This window comes from Giraffa tippelskirchi, chromosome 9 (assembly GCF_054371585.1).
Source record: "Giraffa tippelskirchi isolate mGirTip1 chromosome 9, T2T-mGirTip1v1.2.pri, whole genome shotgun sequence".
In the NCBI taxonomy this organism is placed as follows: domain Eukaryota; kingdom Metazoa; phylum Chordata; class Mammalia; order Artiodactyla; family Giraffidae; genus Giraffa; species Giraffa tippelskirchi.
Window position 1 is genome coordinate 29,980,142 of NC_137283.1, and position 25,072 is coordinate 30,005,213.

At 37.3% G+C, this 25,072-nt stretch overlaps 2 long non-coding RNA genes across 2 annotated transcripts in view; both read right to left on the minus strand.

Annotated features, from left to right (window-relative positions):
* Window positions 1–25,072, minus strand: part of LOC145520893 (uncharacterized) — an 867,842-nt gene that overhangs the window by 569,518 nt on the left and 273,252 nt on the right. The gene's annotated exons all lie outside the window — the stretch shown is intronic.
* LOC145520396 (uncharacterized) lies at window positions 8,324–13,711 on the minus strand. The gene is made up of 4 exons (XR_014064448.1): window positions 13,627–13,711; window positions 12,378–12,915; window positions 9,780–9,878; window positions 8,324–8,383 (listed from the first exon to the last, which is right to left on the minus strand). It is a non-coding gene; the product is annotated as an uncharacterized LOC145520396 (long non-coding RNA).

The window sequence follows — 25,072 nt, forward strand, 5'->3', positions numbered from 1 at the left end:
ATCACTGTGTCCGTCTCTTAGAATATTTCTACAGTGAAAGAGAAAGCAATCTGTTCTCCAAACAGATTCACATTGACCTAAACAATGGAACTTTTAATTTCTAGATCATTCCTAAGAGTGACAGTCTGCACACAACACACTAAGTGTTCCGTATTGATAGAACTATCAATACTGAATTCATAAGAGCCACACTTCCCTTTGTCTGCACACAGTAGTGAAACAGTACTTTAATTGTGAAGCTACTGTACCAAATATCATGAAATTCTTCCCCAAATCTCACACTAATACCATTTTGTTTCATTAACATTTATAATCTCCTAGCAAGAGATAAATTTTGCACTGTGCAAAATTATCTGAATATGACAGTCTTCTGTGAATAGAAGCAAATGGAACTTTATTCCACTAAGATTTCAATAACAGTAAAGATAAAGGGCAGGAATTCAAATTATCTGACAATTTTTTTTACACATAAAAACAGGGGTGCTTTATTCTATCACTTATATAAACAAGCTGCTTAGAAAAGTTTCAGGAAGTGAAACTTATTTATTTTAAAACAGTTCAAGGCACTTCTCTAGCAAGACGTGCGTGTGTGTGTGTGTGTGTGTGTGTGTGTGTGTGTGCAGAATTTGTTGTTTTATTTTCATCAACAGCGCCTTGAGTTTCCTACCTTATCTATCGTAAAGTACAGTGAGGTGTCAAGGGCTATGTGGAATGCTTAAGTCCAAAATAGATTGAATAAATTGGATTTGTGAGGGAGGTAAAATCTAGGGTCTGATATCAGGTGACCCCAAGTCTCGTTTTGATAAGAAGGAAACAGAAAACACACATTTCTCTCCCTGGAGTACCACAAGGAGATAAGCTGTACATAAGCTCTAGCCGTCCACAATATTAGATCACCCATCCACCAGGACCAGTTACTTCATGGGACGAAGTTTTGATTGGGCCTGGTAGGAGGGTTCACAGTAGCAGAAAAATCATGCATTGGAGAGAAGAAAATACAGAAAAGTGATGGAAATAAACATAATGCTATAGAATCTATTCCCAACATGTAGGATGAGATTCCCTGGGTACATTTAAACAATCTACAGAGTTCAAGCTTTGAAGTATTAGTGCATTCTCTAAGAGGAAAAAAGCTTCAGTTTGGGAATCTTAATCTCCCAAGCTTCATATCCCCATAGAATAGTTAATACATATTGTTATCAACAGAAATAAAGCTAAATTAAGATATGGAAAATTTTAAGTCAGTCTAATATAAAAGGAATTTTGTTTAATTTTCACTTACAACTCTATAAAGTCATATATAATGAATTGCCTGTAATTCATTTTCTATCACTTTAATCATTCAGATTTTAGAAAATAAATGTCTTTTTATAAAATTTTCTATACAAATTTAAACAATTTTTACTCTATTTGGAATGTTTTATTGATATGTGAGAAAATTACAGTATTAAATTAGCCATTCACTATAATTTACTATTACTTTTATATTTAATTAAAAACCCCAAACAGCCTTCCTTTTAATTTACCTACTTTCAAACATGCAGCACTAACTCAAATACTGTAATATCAGAGTATATGATTATGAAGTACAATACGTAAACAACTATTTTTAAATGGTGAAAGTGAAAGTCACTCAGTCATTTCTGACTCTTTGCGACCCCATTGCCTATACAGTCCATGGAATTGTGGGTAGCCTTTCCCTTCTCCAGGGATCTTCTCAAACCAGGGATCAAACCCAGGTCTCCTGCATTGCAGGCAAATTCTTTACCAGTTGAGCCACAAATGGTATGAAAACATTTTAAATTAAATAATGATTGCATTAATAAATAAGCAAATGTTTATCTATTAAAGATTAGTGAATATTGGATTTTCCCCCTCCTTTGATTACTTTCTGGTATTCTCTCTTATCTATAAAAGACCTCAGGAAACCTAAATGTTGCATTCAATGGTATCATATAAGGACAAATATAGATACACCACAAAGATAAAGATAGCTTGTCTGAATATGCTATTTAATTGTTCATTTCACTTTTCATGTACATCAGATTACTGATAAGTTCTCAAAGTTCTATAACTAATTATAGAAAAAGGTATGTGGGTTTTGAAAGATTTAGATCAGTTCATCATTAAGATTTTAAAATGATTTGACTTTTTAAAAATGTAAAAACACATTTATAAAAATTAATATTATTAGTTATTGCTTGGATCACTTTTGAAGTTTCTCTTAAAGTTTATATATTCTTTCTGAATTAGACTTATGATCAGTTATCATTATGAAATTCATATAATTATTTACAGATTATTCATTCTTTTTCAACAGAGTTAGCACTTCTTTTCCATACTGGAATCAAGAATTATAGCCATCTTTTTAAGTAAACTTAGATTATGCTTTTCCTGAATTTTAAAAATTTAAACAACCTTCTGTTGAATATAAAACTACTTCACGTTTCACAAATTCACCAATGCTTCATAGGTGTATGAAGTGTATCAACGGATTTTCTGATAAATACTTTATAAAATATGAAGATGAACATCTCTAGCTAAAAAATGTCTTGTTATTCAATTAAACTTTTTATTCCAATGAAGTTTTGACTAACTTCAGGTAAGCAATTAAGGAGAAAAAATAATATTAATTTGTTTCTTCCAAACTTTAAAGTCTTTAAAATTCTTTAAATTATATGATTCTTCTTTTATCTCAGATAATACATCTACAATGAGTTTTCATGAAGCATGTTAATGTTCTCATTTTTTCCTCATAGGCAGTGCTTTCTAGTTTCTTAAGCATATCAGAATCACTTGAAAATTTGTCTTTGTCATTAAAACATAAAACTTTCTGCATGGAAGTTACATATTCAGTGATAGAACCCCACGGCTTTTTTCTACATTGCAATACCTTAACAGCAATTTTCCACAAATTCTTACTGAGATTCAGTATGGAGAATCAAGTTACTACTAACTGAGTAATACAACCAGACATAAACTGAATCACAAATCTCTCCTAACTCAAAACCGTTCAGAAAAACTGAGCAAAATAATAATAAAATAGCTTATCTATTTACTTGTTCACAAATGATAATTTAGAATGTTTTAATGAAAAAATAAAGGCAAATGTTAATAGAGTTTTTAATAGCTTTATAATAGAGCTTTTAAAATCTAATAACTGATCAAACATATAAAGTCAACGCTTCACTTTTATTAAGTGACTGAAAAGCTTAAGGAATTTTTACATCTTTTTCTTCTTTAATTCTAATTACCTCAGAAAGTTTATTGCGATCATTATTATAGTAAGATGACTGATAATGATTGAATATAAGAAATAATTGATTATCTAAACTTTTGTGCTGTGTTGCCTAAAATATACACTGGACTGTGACTAAAATATAGCTAATAAAGTGATTTCTTTAAATTTTTCTTGTAACAAACATCATTAGTAGGTATGAACCCTCTTTAAAATGATGACTTTAGTAGCTTCATTGTCAAAAATATTTATTGGACACATTATTTCAATTGAGACAGTCTCACTTCCTGTCAAACGCCAAAAAACACGATTTCCTGGCTACAGATTTGTATTTAGACTAGTGAAACAAATATAAGGACAATAGATATTTTTAAAATTTAGATTTAATTTTTGAGAATAGTTTTAGGTTCACAGTAAAACTAAGGAGAAGACAGATTCTACCTTCACCCATGCATAGCTTTCCTTATTACCTACATCCCCCAACAGAGGGGTACATTTGTTGCAAATGATGAACTGACAGTGACACACAATCTCACTCAAAACCTTTATTTAACATTAGGGTTTATTCTTGACATTGCACATTCTGTGACTTCCGACAAATACACAGGAACATGTATCTATCGTTATATCGAATAGTATCACACAGAGTACTTTCACTGACCTAAAAACTGTCTGCGCTCTACCTGCTGATCTTTCCATTCCCATTCCCTTACAACTCCTGATATTTTTACTGTCTCTATAATATAGTTTTCCTTTTCAAGGATGTCATATAGTTGGAATCATAAAATATACTGCCTTTTCATGTTGGCCCGAAGTGTATTAGCGCAAGCTCTGTAGTCTGGCTGTTTCATGACTGCTTCTTTGAGATCTCAAAAATTTAATTCTCTTTTCCACAAAGTAAGGGTGCCAATACTATGTAGGTTTTGGAAAATAATAAATGAAAAAAAGTACATAAACTGCTTAGCACATTGCTGTATTCAGTTAAGTTCACTCGCTCAGTTGTGTCCGACTCATTGCGACCCCATGAATCGCAGCACGCCAGCCCTCCCTGTCCATCACCAACTCCCAGAGTTTACCCAAACCCATGTCCATTGAGTCCGTGATGCCATCCAACCATCTCATCCTCTGTCATCCCCTTCTCCTTCTGCCCTCGATCCTTCCCAGCATTAGGGTCTTTTCCAATGAGTCAACTCTTCGCATCAGGTGGCCAAAGTATTGGAGTTTCAGCTTCAGCATCAGTCCTTCCAATGAACACCCAGGACTGATCTCCTTTAGTATGGACTGGTTGGATCTTCTTGCAGTCCAAGGCACTCTCAAGAGTCTTCTCCAACACCACAGTTAATTCTATGGTGCTCAGCTTTCTTCACCATCCAACTCTCACATCCATACATGACCACTGGAAAAACCAAAGCCTTGACTAGATGGACCTTTGTTGGCAAAGTAATGTCTCTGCTTTTAAATATGCTATCTAGGTTGGTCATAACCTTCCCTCCAAGGAGTAAGCGTCTTTTAATTTCATGGCTGCAATCACCATCAGCAGTGATTTTGGAGCCCCCAAAAATAAAGTCTGACACTGTTTCCACTGTTTCCCCATTTATTTGCCATGAAGTGATGGGACCAGATGCCATGATTTTAGTTTTCTGAACGTTGAGCTTTAAGCCAACCTTTTCACTCTCCTCTTTCACTTTCATCAAGAGGCTCTTTAGTTCTTCTTCACTTTCTGCCATAAGGCTGGTGTCATCTGCATATCTGAGGTTATTGATACTTCTCCCGGCAATCTTGATTCCAGCTTGTGTTTCTTCCAGCCCAGCGTTTCTCATGATGTACTCTGCATATAAGTTAAAAGAGCAGGGTGACAATATACAGCCTTGACGTACTCATTTTCCTATTTGGAACCAGTCTGTTGTTCCATGTCTAGTTCTAACTGTTGCTTCCTGACCTGCATACAGGTTTCTCAAGAGACAGGTCAGATGGTCTGGTATTCCCATCTCTTGCAGAATTTTCCACAGTTTATTGTGATCCATACAAAGGATTTGGCATAGTCAATAAAGAAGAAATAGATGTTTTTCTGGAACTCTCTTGCTTTTTCGATGATCCAGCAGATATTGGCAATTTGATCTCTGGTTCCTCTGCCTTTTCTAAAACCAGCTTGAACATCTGGAAGTTCACAGTTCACATATTGCTGAAGCCTGGTTTGGAGAATTTTGAGCATTACTGTACTAGCGTGTGAGATGAGTGCAAATGTGTGGTAATTTGAGCATTCTTTGGCATTGCCTTTCTTTGGGACTGGAATGAAAACTGACCTTTTCCAGTCCTGTGGCCACTGCTGAGTTTTCCAGACTTGCTGGCATATCCAGTGCAGCACTTTCACAGCATCATCTTTCAGGATTCGAAATAGCTCAACTAGAATTCCATCACCTCCACTAGCTTTGTTTGTAGTGATGCTTTCTAAGGCCCACCTGACTTCACATTCCAGGATGTCTGGCTCTAGGTGAGTGATCACACCATTGTGATTATCTGGGTCATGAAGATCTTTTCTGTACAGTTATTCTGTGTATTCTTGCCACCTCTTCTTAATATTTTCTGCTTCTGTTAGGTCCATACCATTTCTGTCCTTTATCAAGCCCATCTTTGCATGAAATGTTCCCTTGGGATCTCTCATTTTCTTGAAGAGATCTCTAGTCTTTCCCATTCTGTTGTTTTCCTCTATTTCTTTGCATTGATCACTGAGGAAGGCTTTCTTATCTCTCCTTGCTATTCTTTGGAACTCTGCATTCAGATGGGAATAGCTTTCCTTTTCTCCTTTGCTTTTCACTTCTCTTCTTTTCCCAGCTATTTGTAAGGCCTCTCAGACAGCCATTTTGCTTTTTTGCATTTCTTTTCCATGGGGATGGTCTTGACCCCTGTCTCCTATACAATGTCATGGACCTCTGCCCATAGTTCATCAGGCACTCTATCAGATCTAGTCCCTTAAATCTATTTGTCACTTCCACTGTATAATCGTAAGGGATTTGATTTAGGTCATACCTGAATGGTCTAGTGGTTTTCCCTACTTTCTTCAATTTAAGTCTGAATTTGGCAATAAGGAGTTCATGACCTGTTCCACAGTCTGCTTCCTGTCTTGTTTTTGCTGACTGTATAGAGCTTCTCCATCTTTGGCTGCAAAGAATATAATCAATCTGATTTCGGCGTTGACCACCTGGTGATGTCCAGGTGTAGAGTCTTCTCTTGTGTTGTTGGAAGAGGGTGTTTGCTATGACCATTGCTGTATTATGTATTTGTAATTGTAGTCTGCCAGTGATTAATTTTCTCAGCTTTATGTTTGAAAAACTCTTTGCTTCACTTTTATTTTTGAAAGAGATTTTTGCTAGGTATGGAATTTGAGACAGACGAAGAGATGGTTAGATAGCATCATCGATTCAATGAACATGAATTGAGCAAACTCCAAGAGAGAGTGAAGAACATGGGATCCTGGCATGCTGCAGTCCATGGGGTCTCAAAGAGTGTGATGCAACTTAGCAACTGAACAACAAATAGTATTTGAGGTTGATATTCCCCCTTCCAATATGTAAAAGCAGCTGCACCACTGTTTTCTAGCTTGCATTGTTTTAGATGGGATGGCTGCTGCATGCTGTGACTTATCTATTGTACCCTATTTGTAATGTGTCTTCTCAGAGACACAAAGATTTTTCTCTTAACACGGGTTTTAAGTACTTTAATATGCTTTGGTGTAGTTTTCTTTCTGTCTCTTGTGCTTGGCATTCATTGAGCGTCTTCAACCTATGGGTTTATACGTTTCATCAAATTTGGAAATTCAGTTTTTAAAAACATTGGATTTCTAGCTGTATTTCTTCAAATGTATGTTTTCTTCTGTCTTCCCTCTTTGTCAACTTTTGCAGAGCCTCAATTACACATAAATTATACTAATTAAATTGTTCCATAACTCAAATGATGTTTTGCTGTTTTTCCTCTATTTTTTTCTCTCTGTATTTTATTTTCTTTATAATTTCTATTGTTACTTCCTCAGGGTCACGGATCTTTTCTTCTTGAGTATTTAATATACATTTACTCCCATTCAGGTAACATTTTCATCTCTAAAAGTTCAAATTGGCTCTTTTTTAGAACTTCCCTGACTCTCTTAACATGCACACTTTCTTCTACCTTTTAAAACAAGTGAAGTATAGATTTACCAGCTGTTCTGATGTTCTTATCTACGAATTCTATTATCTATGGCAATTCTGGGTCTATTTCCAATGACTGACTTTTTTTCTACTCATCAACTGTCTTTTTTTTTTTGCTTTTTGGTGTGCTTGGTAAACTTTTATTAGATGTCAGACACTGTCTTTTACATTGTTGAATGCTGGAGATACTTAATTCCTAGATACATTTTTCATTTTTGTTCTCAGACTCAACTAAGTTATTTGGAAAGAATCTGATCCTTCTGTAGCTTGCTTCTATACTTTGTTACACTAAGAATGGACTTTACGCTCAGTGTTGTAGGTCTTTATACTTTGGCTGGTGAGAACATAATCTCTTCCTGACCCTGTGTGAGCTCCAGGTATTGTTCTGCCTAATTCTTTCCGATAATCCTTCCTGGACACTCGTAGTTACCTCACAGGTAGGCACCAAGCCCTACTTATCTGAATGCCTGACAGAAAACATTCACTCGGTGTGTAGTTCTCTTCTCCTCAGCACTCTGCCATGGGTATTCTGTTTTGGCTCTCCTCATCTCTGAACTATGTCTCCGAAACTCTGAGAGGTTTCCAGGCTCTGTTTAGGTTTTTTACCCTGCAATGAACTTGTAAAATCCTTCTAGAAAGCAAGATGGGGTATTCATTAGGCTCATCTTGGTTGTTTTCCTTCTGTCAAGTATTGCTGTCCTGTACTTCCTGTTTCAGGGTCTCATTATTATTGGTTATATGTTTGTCTAAATTTTGTATCAGTAGTTTAAAGTGGAAGGTTAGATCTGGTTCTCCTTATTCCATTACAGCTAGAAGTAGAAGTCCTTTATAATATACTTGATGGATGCTATTACTAGAAATAGTGGAAATTATCATCATCATTGTCAAAAATTAGTGAAACAACTTTCATCCATAACTGTATTGCCATCAGGACATAAACTACACATACACATTTGTGGGGTAACTGAATAATGAGGATAAAGGAGAGGTATATATATGAAATGGAAAAAAATGTTCAAAACTTAATAAGACATGGAGGAAGAAGGCATGGAAGTTAAAAACCCTTTAGACCTTCCCAGTGTTTCCTCAGAACATCAGAGATAACAACTACGCTGAACTCTGTGCTTAAGTACCCTGGACATCTGTACTGTCCAATAAAGGGAAACTCTGTCGTCCCACAAGGAGGAAGAAAACTTTGCATAACAATAACAAGAGCCACCAACATTTATACAGTATTTACTAAGTTGTAGTCCAATAATTATTTAATCCCACAATGACATTATGAGATGGCCGCTGTTTTTAATCCTCACTTAAAAGATAAGGAAAGTGTAAAACAGAGTTGTTGAATAACTTACCCCAAAGTAAGAAAACTAGTAAGTGACAAAACCTCATCATTTTGGTGCTATATTAAGTATCCTTACTAATTTGCAAATGTTTCACTCTGAGGGTAGATAAAAAAACACAGAATGACAGAAAAAAACAACAGAAGATATGAAAGGTAAGGAGGCAGGAAGGGAAAGGAGAAGATGAAAAAGAAGAAAGAGGGAGGGAGGAGAGAGAACATATATTCAAAATAAAATTAGAAATTCACAAAATTCAGAAATGTTCTGCAATTGGACTGAGTCCAATAATATCAGGGTCAAGCTGAAATCCTATCAATTTTTTTAGCATATGGAGAAAGGTATACTAGGAAGGCAAGCATGAAAAAGTGATATACAAAAACAATTTGTTACAATCTCCCAGATTGTAAATAGGTGAGGGAAAACAGTTCAACAAAAAGAAAGATATCCGTCTAATATACAGATCTTGTTTTGGTTTAGTCATTCAGTCATGTTCAACTCTTTGCAACCCCATGGACTGCAGCACGCCAGGTTTCCCTTCCCTGTCCCTCACCATCTCCTGGAGCTTGCTCAAACTCATGTCCATTGAGTCAGTGATGCCATCCAACCATCTTGTCCTCTGTCATCCCCTTCTCCTCCCACCTTCATTCTTTCCCAGCATCAGGGTCTTTCCTAATGAGTCAGCTCTTGGCATCAAGAGGCCAAAGTATTGGAGCTTCAGCTTCAGCATCAGTCCTTCCAATGAATATTCAGGGTTGATTTACTTTAGGATTGACTGGTTTGATCCCCTTGCAGTCTAAGGGACTCTCAAGAGTCTTCTCCAACATCAGAGTTCAAAAGTATCAATTCTTTGGCACTCAGCCAGTAAACCAAAGTGACTTATCTCATCTTTTTGGTCTATCCAGGCCATGACAAGGAAGCAACGGTAGCCTGGTCTCTATGGAGATAGGAGCTGAAAGCTAGGGTAGATGGTTACATGCTCTTGACAGATCTGTAGTTATTTTTGCTGAAGTTACTCACCACTGATTTCTTCATTCACTGATCCACTCCCTTCTCAAGAGTCTCACCACTCAAAGTATGTTTGGTAGAGCAGCAGCATGTTCATTGTTCAGGACCTTGCTAGAAATACAGAGTCTTAGGTCTGCTCCAGACCTCCTGAATTAAAAATTACGTTTCACCAGGATGCCCAGGTGATTCTGTAGGGATAAGAAACATCAGGGCCTGGGGAGGAATAGGTCACAAGACAGGCAAGGTTTCTGTCCACTCCTTTAACCACTGTATTCCCAGAGTTTAGTTCAGGTCTACACATAATAAATGCTCATCACACTTTTTGAAAATGCATACACCATGGCTACTATTAATAACACTTTATGTCTGAAAACTAGTCGTGACTTCCTCCTAGACTACCTCAACTCAGTGAGATAACTACTACACTATGTAAGTGCCATGACCTCAGCTCTTAGTGAGCTCTTCCCTGCTAAAATCCTACAGTATTGAATGTGCATCTCAGCTGGCACTAATTAATAGCATGCCATGTTTGTTGGCTACATTTCCATCTGCATATGCCACTCTCCATGTGACATTCCTCCAACTAGAGCAAAACCTCCCTGATTATTTATACTTAGTCTGTTAAATAGCTGGTTATATTCAAAACTATCTAGAACATAGATATTTATATAGGACAGCCTATAAAGCAAACCAAAAAAGTCTTGTATACTGTAGGCTATAGACATAAAGTATGAACTTAGATACTAAGCGGACCTGAGGTCAGTTCTGTTCCTCAGCATTATTTCCACTGCCCCTCAGCATTACGTATTTAAGCCTTCTGAGCTTCAGGTTTTTATCTTGAGGATGGAGATAATGGCACATTTCCAAGGGCAGCGCTTCCTTACATACATACAGCTGGTGCTATAACTCATCAGCTACCCCTACTCTTCTACTTACGGAGCCCTTAGTTCAAGATATAAAACAATACAGAATAGTTATAACACCACTAACCAAGCCAGAACATGAAATATTTTTGGTTTGGTCATGTGTAGGCAAGAAGGAAAAATCAGAAACTGCTATATTGTCTGATTACCTAAATTTTTCCTAGAGGGTTTAAGTTAGTAGTTTAGACAAAACTTCCTTTATTTGGACAGAGACATGTTTTACAATCTAATGTACCTACTCATTCTCTCCAAGTACTAGATATTTGTTTTTATAAACATGCATTTACAAAAATTAAAGGTTGATGTTATGCAGGTGCAATGTTAGCAACTCACATATGATTTCTTGGAAGGGAAGTATCGTGACTAGAAAGAGAGAGAGAGAGTAGAATGTGAAATGAGCAAACTGCAAAGGAAGGAAGTATCTCAAAATTTATCTCCATAGAATAGGACTGCATTACTACTCTAATAAAATATTTTAATATATATTTTCCCTTTAACAGCCTCAATTAGTTAGAGACTCTTTGGAGTTGATTATTTCCTCTTTTGAAATGTAAATGAACACTTGAAAGTTCGGCCCTATTCAATCTTCCTGCAATAACTTTTATCAGATCCACACCTAGTTGAGATACACACATACTGAAAACACTGGAATAGAAAAGGAAATAGACCCAGACAGAGTTCTTTCTGTGTATCTCAACACAGAGGAAACTCATTTTGGGCAGGTCATTTCTTTATTGTGTGGGATCCTCCTTCCACAATAGGATGTTCAATATCCTAAGCTCCTGTCCTTGATATGCCAGTGATGTTCCCCAGTCATTATGGCCACCCAAAGAATTCCTTTTGAGAACCACTGCTTGCTTCAGCAAGAGAAACAAGTGCCATCAAAAATTAACATTTTCTATTTTACAGTGTTGCCTTGCTGACCTTGCAGCAACTTGTGTCCCACAGAAACATCTCCTCTACATGTAAACAGTTGAGTTAAGATACAAATGAAGTGTATGATTAGCTCTGAGCCTGACTTTTCTCCATTTCATTCAAGGCTAACCTGGTTTCAGCTTTCAACATTTCATGCCTTCTGTTCATTATCTCATAGCCTTTTGCATTCACATATTCATCTTCCAACTCAGCACTAAATGGAAAATAGAATGGAAAGAGGAGGAGAAACTGCCCCTCTACAACCTCTTTTCTTTGTCATGGTGCCATGCCCTGTGCCTTTCCTAGGCCAGCATGCATCTTCTGCCACCAGCCCTTCTCTAGCGGTTCAAGATCTCCTGAAAAGGGCTGGAAGGAGTTACACTGCAAATCAGCAAGCATTGTTCTTCATTGCTTTCTTATGACCATACTCGCTGTATACATTTAATTTTGACTATCTAAATGGGACTTTAAGTTAAATTAGCACTTAGAAATGTTGAGAGTCAAATGTTAAATGACCGAGCTTATCAGAATGTATTCCACTATTTCTCAAAGTGTGTTTCATAACCACTGGTTGCAGGGCTATGTTAACAGGAGCTACTCAGGAAATGATTCCACAGTCAAATAAGTTTGGGGAAGGACAGACTGAATGAATTATTTCATTACATGGATTTACAGAGCCTTTACTGTGTGAAGTGGTAGGATCTTAGTACAGTGGTGAGGAATAAGTTCAGTGTTTTCCAAATGTACTTGGCTACAAAGTCAATTTTCCTACCTATTTGTCTTTGTTCAGTTGCTAAGTTGTATCCAGCTCTTTGTGATCCCGTGGACTGCAGCACGCCAGGCTTCCCTGTCCTTCACTATCTCCCAGAGTTTGCTCAAATTCATGTCCATTGAGTTGGTGATACTATCTAACCATCTCACCATCTGCCACCTTCTTCTCCTTTGCCTTCCATCTTTCCCAGCATCAGGGTCTTTTCAAATGAGTTAGTTCTTTGCATTAGGTGACCAAATTATCAGTCTTTCCAATGAATATCCAGGGTTGATTTCCTTTAGGATTGACTGGTTTGATCTCCTTTCAGTCCAGGGGACTCTCAAGAGTCTTCTCCAGCACCACAATTCGAAAGCATCAATTCTTCAGCACTCAGCTTTCTTTATGGTCCAACTCTTACATCCATTCACAACCACTGGAGAAATTATAGCTTTGACTATACAGACCTTTGTTGGCAAAGTGAGGTCTCTGCTTTTTAAAATGCCATTTAGATGTGTCGTGGCCTTCTTTCCAAGGAGTAAGTATCTTTCCCTACCTATTACTGGAGCAATAAACAAAAACTAGTAATTCCAGTCTTTAAGCCACTTAAGCTATGGGAATACAGACTTTCAGGGCTGCTGATTCAGATCTCAGTTAGTGTACTGCAGGACTACAAGTGCACGGTTTCATTTATATGCTGAATGGGAATGGAGCAATTAATCAGTCAGAGTTCAATCAGAGAAGCAGAACCACTAAGAGGCTTATATAGTTAGGGTTTGGGTTACAGGGGCTTGAACTTAAATAATTTGTGATGTTGATTAGTCTCTATAAAGCTGTTGTTTTGCTTCTGATGCTGGAGTTTCAAGTTGGCAGAGCAGGTAATCAGGAAGACAAGAAGGTATGTAGAGTAGAGGATTAAAAAGGATAAACTGATATCCATGAGTTTGTGCTGGAACCCATGAGTTTGGATTGGAAACTGTGTTGGTCTTCACTGTCTCCAACCCTAAAGAAGCAGATATCCTGCAGGAGAAGTTGGTGTCCTTCATTATGGAGTTAGACACACCATCAACCCAGGAGAAACTGGAGGAGGATTAGGGGAAGATGTAAAGTTGTGGACTGGCTGTTCCCCACATCAAGGAAGTGAACCAGCAGATAAAGGAACAATATACAGAACTACAAAACCGGTTACCTGAACCTTCTTAAGTTAAAAACAATACAGCTGCTGCTGTACTTATCTTCCAAAATCTACAACAAAAATTTTTATGTAGCTCACCCTAATTGGAAATATACATGGAAAAGAATTCTGGGAACCACAGTTCAGCCTAGCTAAGTTGACATATCATGCACCTTGAAGTTTTAGATGTACAATCTTCACAGCCATATGTCTAGCCTAATGGCATTAACCAAGCAACCATAGTAACTTGCCTACTGTGATAAGGGCTGCAAAGAGGATGTACATGGTGATGTAGGTGACTACCCTAGGTGACATCATACAATCACACCAGCGCAATTGGCAACTGAAAGAAATAAGCTGGCAGTGTTGAAAATCTCCCTTCCTATGTTATTAATTTAAGACCAATAAAGCCTGCATGGAAATCCCAATTCTGCCACTTATTAGTGTAAAATGAACAAATTCATAATGATTTTGCTTCTTTCCATCTTTTATAATAACAAAAAACTTTGGGATTTTCTTAAAATATTTTTCCTGACTTCAACCAAGATTTATGAGAGAAAAGATAGTTTTCCTGTTTCTTTTTCTTGTGTCCTATGGATCTTAGAGGAGATTTATAATTCACACAAAAAAATACCTGCTACTTTTTATTTATTACAAAAACAAAGAAAATTATATTTTCAATCTAATTTGTGGAAGGAGAATTTTTCCTTTTATCATCTATACCCTATTCCTTTCCTATATTCAACCATTACTTTTTAAATCTCTGTCCACTAAAATTTTCTCATCTCTTCTCAAAGAAATTCATTTTTCCCCTTAGAATTTGTACAATGTTAACAATTGTGTATTCTTAGCTCACTGTGGCTTACCTATGTAGATCCTGTGTGGTTTTAACTTAATATTAAGTTCATAATTTAGGGATATACTGATATTCTTTTCCAATTAGTCTCTACAGCTCTTCAAAGAATTATTTTATCTCAGATAACATCAAATAAAACAGCTTACAATTTTTTATTTGCTTTATAGTTCTTTAAAGGATACAAAGACATCATTTGTGAATAGTTGATCAAATGTTAGAATTTCTCTTTGAATCCAAAAAGTCCTATTAAACTGAAATTGTATTTGAAGTTCAATTTATTTAAATGTCCTGCTTTAAGACTGACCCATGAGAGGTGGTCTGGAGAAAAGACTGATCAAGATAACATATTTTTTTTCCTTTCTCTCCAAGGAGCAAAAAGGAAAAAAAAGAAAAAAGCATTCCTCACTGATGTAGGTAGAAAACCAAGTACTGTATGAAAGAAATCTCAGTTGTCCATCCCACTTGGCTACAGAGATCTCAGAACTAAAAAAGCCAAGACAAAGTCAAGAAGGTGACAAAGAACTTGACAATGAGGAGACTCAAATAGGAGGCAAATAATTGCATATAGTCAAAAAATGCCTTTCATCCAAAAGAGAAAGACATTTCTAGATATTAACATTTTAGAGTAGATTTTATTGTACTGATTGAAGACAACTTTGTTTTAGCATTATCATACCTCCATCAATTATATCTATTAGTTTACAGAATTATTTAAAGTAAATATTAAGAATTTACCAAAAGGTACTATAATGTAAGAATCGAATAATCAATCCCTTCACATTAATAAATAATTCTAAAGTAATTTATTATACAAACTCAGTAAGCAACATTTTATATGGCCGAAATAACTATCATCCAAATATTTCAAAATATTGAGGTTTCTAGTGAGAAAACAAAGTTGCTATTTCTATAATTTATTTTTAAAATAAATTGTACCAGATGTTCTAACTGTATGAAAAGTCCAATTATCTTTTTAAAACATAATAGCACACATTTCTGAGAAGATATTATGCCTCTTCATTTCTACAATACAATTTTGAGAGGTTAAGGGATAGCATCTGGTCTTATTGTCTTGAATTTTATAAGCCATCTTTTTTCTCTTTAGAGGATTTTCCAGCGATATTAATTAAGCAAAAATCGCATAGTAATCAAATATAAAGATAGGCATTGTTAACTTCATTTTTGGATATCAACTAGTCCCTTAAAGGTAAAGTTTTATATTCCAGGATGAAATTAATTTGCAAGCTAATGAATACTATTTTTAAAACTGTATTTTCTCATCACAGTTTTATTTATTTTAGAGTTTTTCTCATTTCCCACCCTTTGTTTTAATTCGACACATACTAAAACCAAACACAAAGTAAGATCACAGAGTTGTGTATAAGTGTTTACAACAACTTTATTTATAATAGTTGTAATGGGACAGTACTCAAACACCCATCAACAAGTGAATGGATAAACAAACTGGTATGTCCATACAATGAAATGCAATAAAAGTGCACTAGGGACACGACAATATGGATGAATCTTAAGATTATTGTGCTGAACTTAAAAGTTTAGCAAAATAAACAAAAAATACATAGTGCATGATTCCATTTAGATTTAATTCTAGGAAATGCAAATTAAGCTATAGAGAATACAAAAAAAAAAGGGTTAATGTTTGTCTGAGAATGAGGGTGGAGAGCAGGTTGGTTTACAAATGGATGAGAAAACTTTTAGAGTTTTCTCTAAAACTCTAAATGGGGATGTTTGCTCTCTTGAGTGTAGTGATTATTTGATGGGTATATGTACATAAACACACATACACATATATAAACTGTTGAAAGCACATGTCTTAAATATGTGTCTCTATGTCAACTATACCTCAATAAAGTTGAAAAACAAATCACCCATAATAAACATGATTTCTACATCTTCACTCAAGTGTTAACTATATGTTCAGGCTCTTTTTTAAATTCTTTTCATTCATTAATATGTGTGTGTGTATGTGCTAAGTCGCTTCAGTTGTGTCCTACGCAACATGTCCTACATGTCCTTTGCAACTCCATGGACTGTCGCCCACCAGCTCCTGTGTCCATGGGATTCTCCAGGCCAGAATACTAGAGTGGGGTGCCGTGCCCTCCTCCAGGGGGTCTTCCCGCTCCAGGTATTGAACCCATGTCTCTTATGTCTCCTGCATTTGGCCAGTTCTTTTACCACTAGTGCCACCTGTACATTATTAGTATGTAACCATCCCCAAATAACTCCAAAGTGGGTACCATAATTACTACTTCCATTTTAAAGATGAAGAAACTGTAACAAATAAGTTGCCCACTTTGCTCTCTCCAACTGCCCAATTTCTCTACAGTCTTACAATGCAAACAAGCCACTCTAGCTGACTTAAGTTACTTAACCCTAATTACTGGAATCCACTTCCAAATTTTGGGGGAGAATATTGGATTTCCCAGCTTGAATCACCTATTTCTGACTGATACTATCTATTATGGCCAATGAATAGAGGGCTGCACCCACCTCTGCAAATGATGGTAGTCATTGTTTAAGAAGAAAGCAATTCTAAACAGATTTATAAATACCACTTCTAGATGTTGACTGTATTGGTGAATTTGTCTTTGGAGATCTCAGGAGAGTAGAGGAGATGGAAGTATGCATAAGGCAAGGATATGTGTCCAGATCAACAAAACATATGGTGATTTTACTTGTCCATATCTGATATTAACTTAGCATTTGTGCCTACATTCTACTGCTGGTGGAAAACAAACTTACCAGTTCAAGTTAATTCAGTCTCTTCCGGCTTCAAAGAGAGGCTTTCAGGCTGTTGAAAATCCCTCCTTGATTTCACCCTAGATAGCAAATCTAATACATGATAATCCTCCATCATTGCTTGTCTTCACTTAGAGAGATCACTTCCTGATGGCCTTCGGGAATCATCTCTTTCCCCACTATTTCTTCTCCCAAATTCAATAATCCCTCCATTGCCTCTAGTTTGGATTGTCTACTATGCAGCAACCACTAATGGCGTGTCTTACTGGCACAAAGAGTCTTATTTCTGTTCAATGGCCCTCAGCACTTCTCTGAAGTTTGGAGGAAGTTTGGAATTCTCCCCTTGTGTTTTCAGAATGTACTGTATTATGGAAATACTCAAGCCTTTTCATCAAGTCTTTTTGTCTGCTCTTGATAATTAGATGTCATGTTGAATGTAGAGATTTTTCTCTAGGTCTTGAAACCTACCAAAGTACTTCTAGGAAAGGGGGCAAAGATCTATTCTGCCCTAGTAGTCCCCAGATTATCCAGGGATCCTATTGTTCCAATCTTTCAAAATTATCTAAAACACTGCATCAAGTTCCTATTTAATGAATATCCAGCATCTAAACCATAGTCACATATCTTCAAATTCCCTTCCTACTCACTTGTCAAAATTTAATTTGGTGGGGTGATTAGCTCAAACATTACTTTAAAGCAATTTTGTAGTCTTATCTAACATATGATTTATGGTTTAAATATGATCTCAGTACTTTGGTACTTCTCATAAAAAGGACCTGCTTTCAAAAGGGCTGATTCTTCTATGAGCTGAAAATAAAAGGAAATTTGAGGAATGTGAATCTCAAAAAGGAGCCATCCTTTGTTCTTGGCTCATCTGCCCTGCACGAGGGGATGGCAAAACCTGTCTCTGATGTCTGACTGATTGGAAGGATAGGGGTAAAAGAATTTGCAAAATTTCTTTAACTTTTGGTCTCAATGGAATAAATGATACTGGACTGTATGTCTTCACATATCATTATAAGACCTGACAAAATAAATTAAGAAAAGAAGATATTTTTAAGCATCAGACAATACGAAGAACAATTATTAAGAGTAGGGAAACACAAAAGATGAGCTAAGTATTTCGTTCAACTCTTGACTTTGCATCCCTTTCCCTACCATAGTGCAGGTGGGAAGGGCCCAAGCAGAGTGGCAGCCTTACTGACCAAGCTGATGAGGCAGAGACTGGAGTTTGGTCTGTTCGAGTGACTAGAATGTTCACTGCAGGATTTTAGAGAAGAGGGAGCTGCACAAAGTAGGTAGGGGCAGAGTTCACTCTAGCATTCCTGGCTAGGGTATGGGTTAAACATATGTAGTTTGAGACTTGAAATATGTTGAAAAAGTAGCTTCTGTGGGACCAAGCAACGAATGCATGTACAAGGGTTAAAGCAGTGTTAGATCATACTCTGGTTCAACCAGACTGGAGATATTCATACCTCACTGAACAACCTGGAAAATTAGTTGAGTCCTGAAAAAGGATATGACTTGGCCACAATAACCAGATCTTTGAGTATGAGCTATATACTAAGACTAAGAAAAATACAGAAATTGACTCAACCTTAACAAAACTTAAAACCAAGCCTGACAGGATACAAAGAATATACCAGTAGTTTAACTGCTTGCTGGAAAAAAAATTCCATATCCTACAAAAGGAAGCAGTATTGTCCAGACTCTCCATAATGTATCATTGAAAATATTCAATGTAAATCAAAAATTATTAGATACTTGAATAAGCAAAAAAGAAAGCAGTCAATAGAAGATCCAGACACTAGGGTCACCAAATGATGACTTTCAACTAACTATAATAATCAAGAAATTCAAGGGAAAAAATGGTGATAAAAATGAGAGTTGCGTATTATCACTAGAAAAGTAGGAACTATTAGACCCAAATATAATGTAGATTCTAGAACTGGAAGTATGTTCAAAATGAAAAATATACAAAATTCTTTAAGAGTAATAGATTGTGGACTATAGAAGAAAAGGCTAGTGATATTAAAAGCAAACCTCAAAGATTATTCAATCCAAAGAATGGAGACAAGAGGCTACAGAAAGAATATGCAGTCTCTGTGACCTCTGTGAAAATATTAACTGGTCTAACATATGTACAATTGGAATGATGGAGGAAGAGAAGACAGAGAAGTGGGCATAAAAAAATATTTAAAGAAAAAATGGCGGGTGGCAGTCCTAAGATGGTGGAGGAATAGGACAGGGAGACCACTTTCTCCCCCACAAATTCATCAAAAGATCATTTGAATGCTGAGCAAATTCCACAAAACAACTTCTGAATGCTGGCAGAGGACACCAGGCACCCAGAAAGGCAGTCCATTGTCTTCAAAAGGAGGCAGGACAAAATATAAAAGATAAAAAGAGAGACAAAAGAGTTAGGAATGGAGTCCCGTCCTGGGGAGGGAGTTGTAAAAGAGGAGAAGTTTCCAAACAGCAGGAAACCCTCTCACCGGTGGGTCTGTGGGGAGTTTTGGAATCTCAGAAGGCAACATAACCAGGAGGAAAAACAAATAAATAAATAAAACCCACAGATTAGGTGCCTAACAGCAACTTCCAGCAGAGAAGTAGCCCAGACGCTCGCATCCGCCACCAGCAAGGGAGGGCTGAACAGGGAGGCGTGGGCTGCATTGCTTAGGGTAGGGACAGGGTCTGAATGCCCTGAGGACAATCTGAGGGAGCTAACGTGAGACAGCAACCCAAACTGTGGGATAGCCAGAGAGACAGAAAAAAAAAGAGAGAGAGAGAAAGAGAGAACTTTCCCCTGAAAAGCTCTAACCTAAGGCACTGCCAGGCCCACTCACAGAACAAAGGACTGAGCGAATACCAGAGGAAAGCTAGCCGCCTGCGGACCAGCCCATCCCCCAGCAGAAGCAGAGAGGCAGGCAGACGACAGCCAGACTGGGAAAGGGGCAATCTTAGCCCTAGAGGCGGCATCCTCTATCAAACTGCGAGCAGGCTCTCAGTTGCTAACCAAGTCTTCCTGGGATCCTGGATGGTTGACATCTGTCGGGAGGGTCGCAGCCAGAGATCAGCTCTCCAGAAAAGACACATGGCACACCTGAGAAGGTGCTCCCGCTGCGCACCCAGGAAACCGAGCAGCTGGGACAGGGGAGGTGATAAGACACACTGCCCCACTTGAGGAGCGTGCGCTGGCCAAACGCCTGGTTGCCTGAGTTGCTCAGACCTGGGAAGGGCACAAAACACAGGCCCAACTAAGTCTGTGCCTTTGTGGAGTACCCGAGAACCTGAACCTGAGTGGCTTAGACCTGGGAAGTGCACGCAACCCAGGGCCCACTTTAGACAGTTCCCCTGTAGAGCAACCTGGAGCCTGAGCAGTGGAGACTGGGAAAGCACAAATGCTGTGAGCAGGGGCAAACCCAGTCTGGCCGAGACACTGTGAGCACTCCCCATACACAACAGTGATATTTGTTTGCAGTGTTCCTCCCTCCCCACAGCACAACTGAACAAGTGAGCCTAAATAAGCAACCACCTTTGCCCCCTTGTGTCAGGGTGGAAATTAGACACTGAAGAGACTTGCAAACAGAAAAAGCCAAAATAAACAGAGGGAACTACTTTGGAAGTGACAGGTGCAACAGATTAGAACCCTGTAGTTAGCATCGACTACATTGGAAGAGGCCTATAGACCTTGAGAATTATAAGCTGGAACAAGGAACTATCTGAAACTGAACTGACCCCACAATGCCCACAACAGCTCCAGAGAAATTTCTAGATATATGTTTACTATTATCATTTTTGAAATTTTTATTTTTTTTTTATTTTTTAAGTCCATTATTACTCCTTTAATATTAATTTTTATAACTTGCTATTACCTTGAAAAATAAAGACCCTATTTTTAAAGCAAATTTCATATATATTTTTTACAATTTTTGTGATTTTGTTTTGTTTTTTTAATATTGTATTTTTGAGAGTCTAACTTCTACTCTAGATTTTTAATCTTTGCTTTTTGGTATTTGTTATCAATTTTGTACCTTTAAGAATCCAATCTTCAGTACCCATTTTTACTTAGGAGTGTGATTACTGGCTTGATTGCCCTCTCCCCCTTTTTACTCTCCTTTTTCTCCCTTAGGTCACCTCCATCTACTCCCTCCCCCTTCTCTTCTCTACCCAACTCTGTGAATCTCTGGGTATTCTAGGCTGTGGAGAACACTTAGGAATCTGATTTGTCAGTTAGATCTGTCTCTCTCCTTTTGACCTTCCCCCCTTCTCCTCCTGGTCACTTCTATCTCCTTTCTCCCTCTTCTCTTCTCTATGTAACTCCGTGAACCTCTCTGAGTGTTCCAGGCTGTGGAGAGAACATAGGGAATTGATTACTGGCTAGATTACTCTCTCCCCTTTTGATTCCCCTTCTCCTCTTCCTCGTCACCTTTATCTCCCTCCTCCCTCTTCTCTTTTCCATGTAACTCAGTGAACCTTTCTGGGTGTTCTTCACTGTGGAGAATCTTTTCTCCATTAACCTAGATGTTTTATTATCAGTGCTGTATGGATGGAGAAATCTTGAGGTTACTGTAAGAATAAGACTGAAAACCAGAGGCAGGAGGCTTAAATCCAAAACCTGAGAACACCAGAGAACTTCTGGATACCGGGAACATTAATCAATAAGAGCTCATCCAAAAGCCTCCATACCTACACTGAAACCAAGCTCCACCCAAGAGCCAACAAGTTCCAGAGCAAGACATACCATGCAAACTCTCCAGCAACACAGGAACATAGCCCTGAGCTTTAATATACAGGCTGCCCAAAGCCACACCAAACCCACAAACATCTCAAAACTCATTACTGGACACTTCATTGCACTCCAGAGAGAAGAAATCCGCTCCGCCCACCAGAACACTGATGCAAGCTTCCCTAACCAGGAAACTTTGAGAAGCCATTAATCCAACATCACCCACAGGGAGGAACCTCCACAATAAAGAGGAACCACAAACTGCCAGAATACAGAAACGCCCCCAACACAGCAACCTAAACAAGGTGAAAGGCAGAGAAATACTCAGCAGGTAAAGGAACATGATAAATGCCCACCAAACCAAAGAGGAGGAGATAGGAAGTCTACCTGAAAAAGAATTCAGAATAATGACAGTAAGAATAATCCAAAATCTTGAAAACAAAATGGAGTTACAGATAAATAGCCTGGAGACAAGGATTGAGAAGATGCAAGAAATGTTTAACAAGGACCTAGAAGAAATAAAAAAGAATCAATCATAATGAATAATGCAATAAATGAGATCAAAAACACTCTGGAGGGAACCAAGAGTAGAACAACTGAGGCAGAAGATAGCATAAATGATGTGGAAGATAGAATGGTGGAAATAAATGAAGCAGAGAGGAAAAAAGAAAAAGAATTAAAAGACATGAGGACAACCTCAGAGAACTCTGACAATGTCAAATGCCCCAATATTAGAATCATAGGAGTCCCAGAAGAAGAAGACAAAGAGAAAGGCCATGAGGAAATACTTGAGGAGATAATAGCTGAAAACTTTCCTAAAATGGGGAAGGAAGTAGCCACCCAAGTCCAAGAAACCCAGACAGTCCCAAACAGGATAAACCCAAGGTGAAACACCTGAAGACACATATTAATAAAATTAACAACGATCAAACACAAAGAACAAATATTAAAAGCAGCAAGGGAAAAACAACAAATAACACACAAGGGGATTCCCATAAGGATAACAGCTTATCTTTCAATAGAAACTCTTCAGGCCAGAAAGGAATGGCAGGACATACTTAAAGTGATGAAAGAGAAAAACCTACAACCCATATTACTGTACCCAGCAAGGACCTCACTCAAATATGAAGGAGAAATCAAGAGCTTTACAGACAAGCAAAAGCTCAGAGAATTCAGCACCACCAAACCAGCTCTTCAACAAATACTAAAGGATCGTCTTTAGACAGGAAACACAGAAAGGGTGTATAAACTTGAACCCAAAACAACAAAGTAAATGGCAATGGCATCATACTTATCAATAATTATCTTAAATGTAAATGGGTTGAAAGTCCCAACCAAAAGACAAAGACTGGCTGAATGGATACAAAAACACGACCCCTATATATGCTGTCTACAAGAGACCCACCTCAAAACAAGGGACACATAGATACTGAAAGTGAAGGGCTGGAAAAAGATATTTCACACAAATGGAGACCAAAAGAAAGCAGGAGTAGCAATACTCATATCAGATAAAATAGACTTTGAAATAAAGGCTGTGAAAAGAGACTAAGAATGACACTACATAATGATCAAAGGATCAATCCAAGAAGAATGTATAACAATTATAAATATACATGCACCCAACATAGGAGCACCACAATATGTAAGGCAAATGCCAACAAGTATGAAAGGGGAAATTAACAATAACACAATAATAGTGGGAGACTTTAATACCCCACTCACACCTATGGATAGATCAACTAAACAGAAAATTAGCAAGGAAACACAAACTTTAAATGATACAATGGATCAGTTAGACCTAATTGCTATCTATAGGACATTTCACCCCAAAACAATGAACTTCACCTTTTTCTCAAGTGCACATGGAACCTTCTCCAGGACAGATCACATCCTGGGCCATAAATCCAGCCTTGGGACATTCAAAAAAACTGAAATCATTCCAAGCATCTTTTCTGATCACAATACAGTAAGATTAGATGTCAACTATAGGAAAAAATTTTTTTAAATTTCAATATATGGAGGCTAAACAACACACTTCTGAATAGCCAGCAAATCACAGAAGAAATAAAAAAGAAATCAAAATCTGCATAGAAATGAATGAAAATGAAAACACAACAATCCAAAACCTATGGGACTCAGTAAAAGCAGTGCTAAGGGGAAGGTTCATGCAATACAAGCCTATCTCAAGAAACAAGAAAAAAGTCAAATAAATAACCTAACTCTACACCTAAAGCAACTAGAAAAGGAAGAAATGAAGAACCCAAGGGTTAGTAGAAGGAAATAAATCTTAAAAATTAGGGCAGAAATAAATGCAAAAGAAACAAAAGAGACCATAGCAAAAATCAACAGAGCCGAAAGCTGGTTCTTTGAGAAGATAAATAAAATAGACAAACCATTAGCCAGACTCATCAAGAAACAAAGAGAGAAGAATCAAGTCAACAAAATTAGAAATGAAAATGAAGAAATCACAACAGACAACACAGAAATACAAAGGATCATAAGAGACTACTATCAGCAACTATATGCCAAAAAAATGGACAACTTGGAAGAAATGGACAAATTCTTAGAAAAGTACAACCTTCCAAAACTGAATCAGGAAGAAATAGAAGATCTTAACAGACCCATCACAAGCATGGAAATCGAAACTGTAATCAGAAATCTTCCAGCAAATAAAAGCCCAGGACCAGACCAGCTTCACAGCTGAATTCTACCAAAAATTTAGAGAAGAGTTAACACCTATCCTACTCAACCTCTTCCAGAAAATTGCAGAGGAAGGTAAACTTCCAAATTCATGCTATGAGGCCACCATTACCCTAACACCAAAACCAGACAAAGATGACACAAAAAAAGAAAACTACAGGCTAATATCACTGATGAACATAGATGCAAAAATCCTTAACAAAATCCTAGCAAACAGAATCTAACAACATATTAAAAAGATCATACATCATGACCAAGTGGGCTTTATCCCAGGGATACAAGGATTCTTTAATATCTGCAAATCAATCAATGTAATATAACACATTAACAAATTGAAAGATAAAAACCATATGATTATTTCAATAGATGCAGAGAAAGCCTTTGACAAAATTCAACATACATTTATGATAAAAACCCTCCAGAAAGCAGGAATAGAAGGAGCATACCTCAACATAATAAAAGCTATATATGACAAACCCACAGCAAACATTATCCTCAAT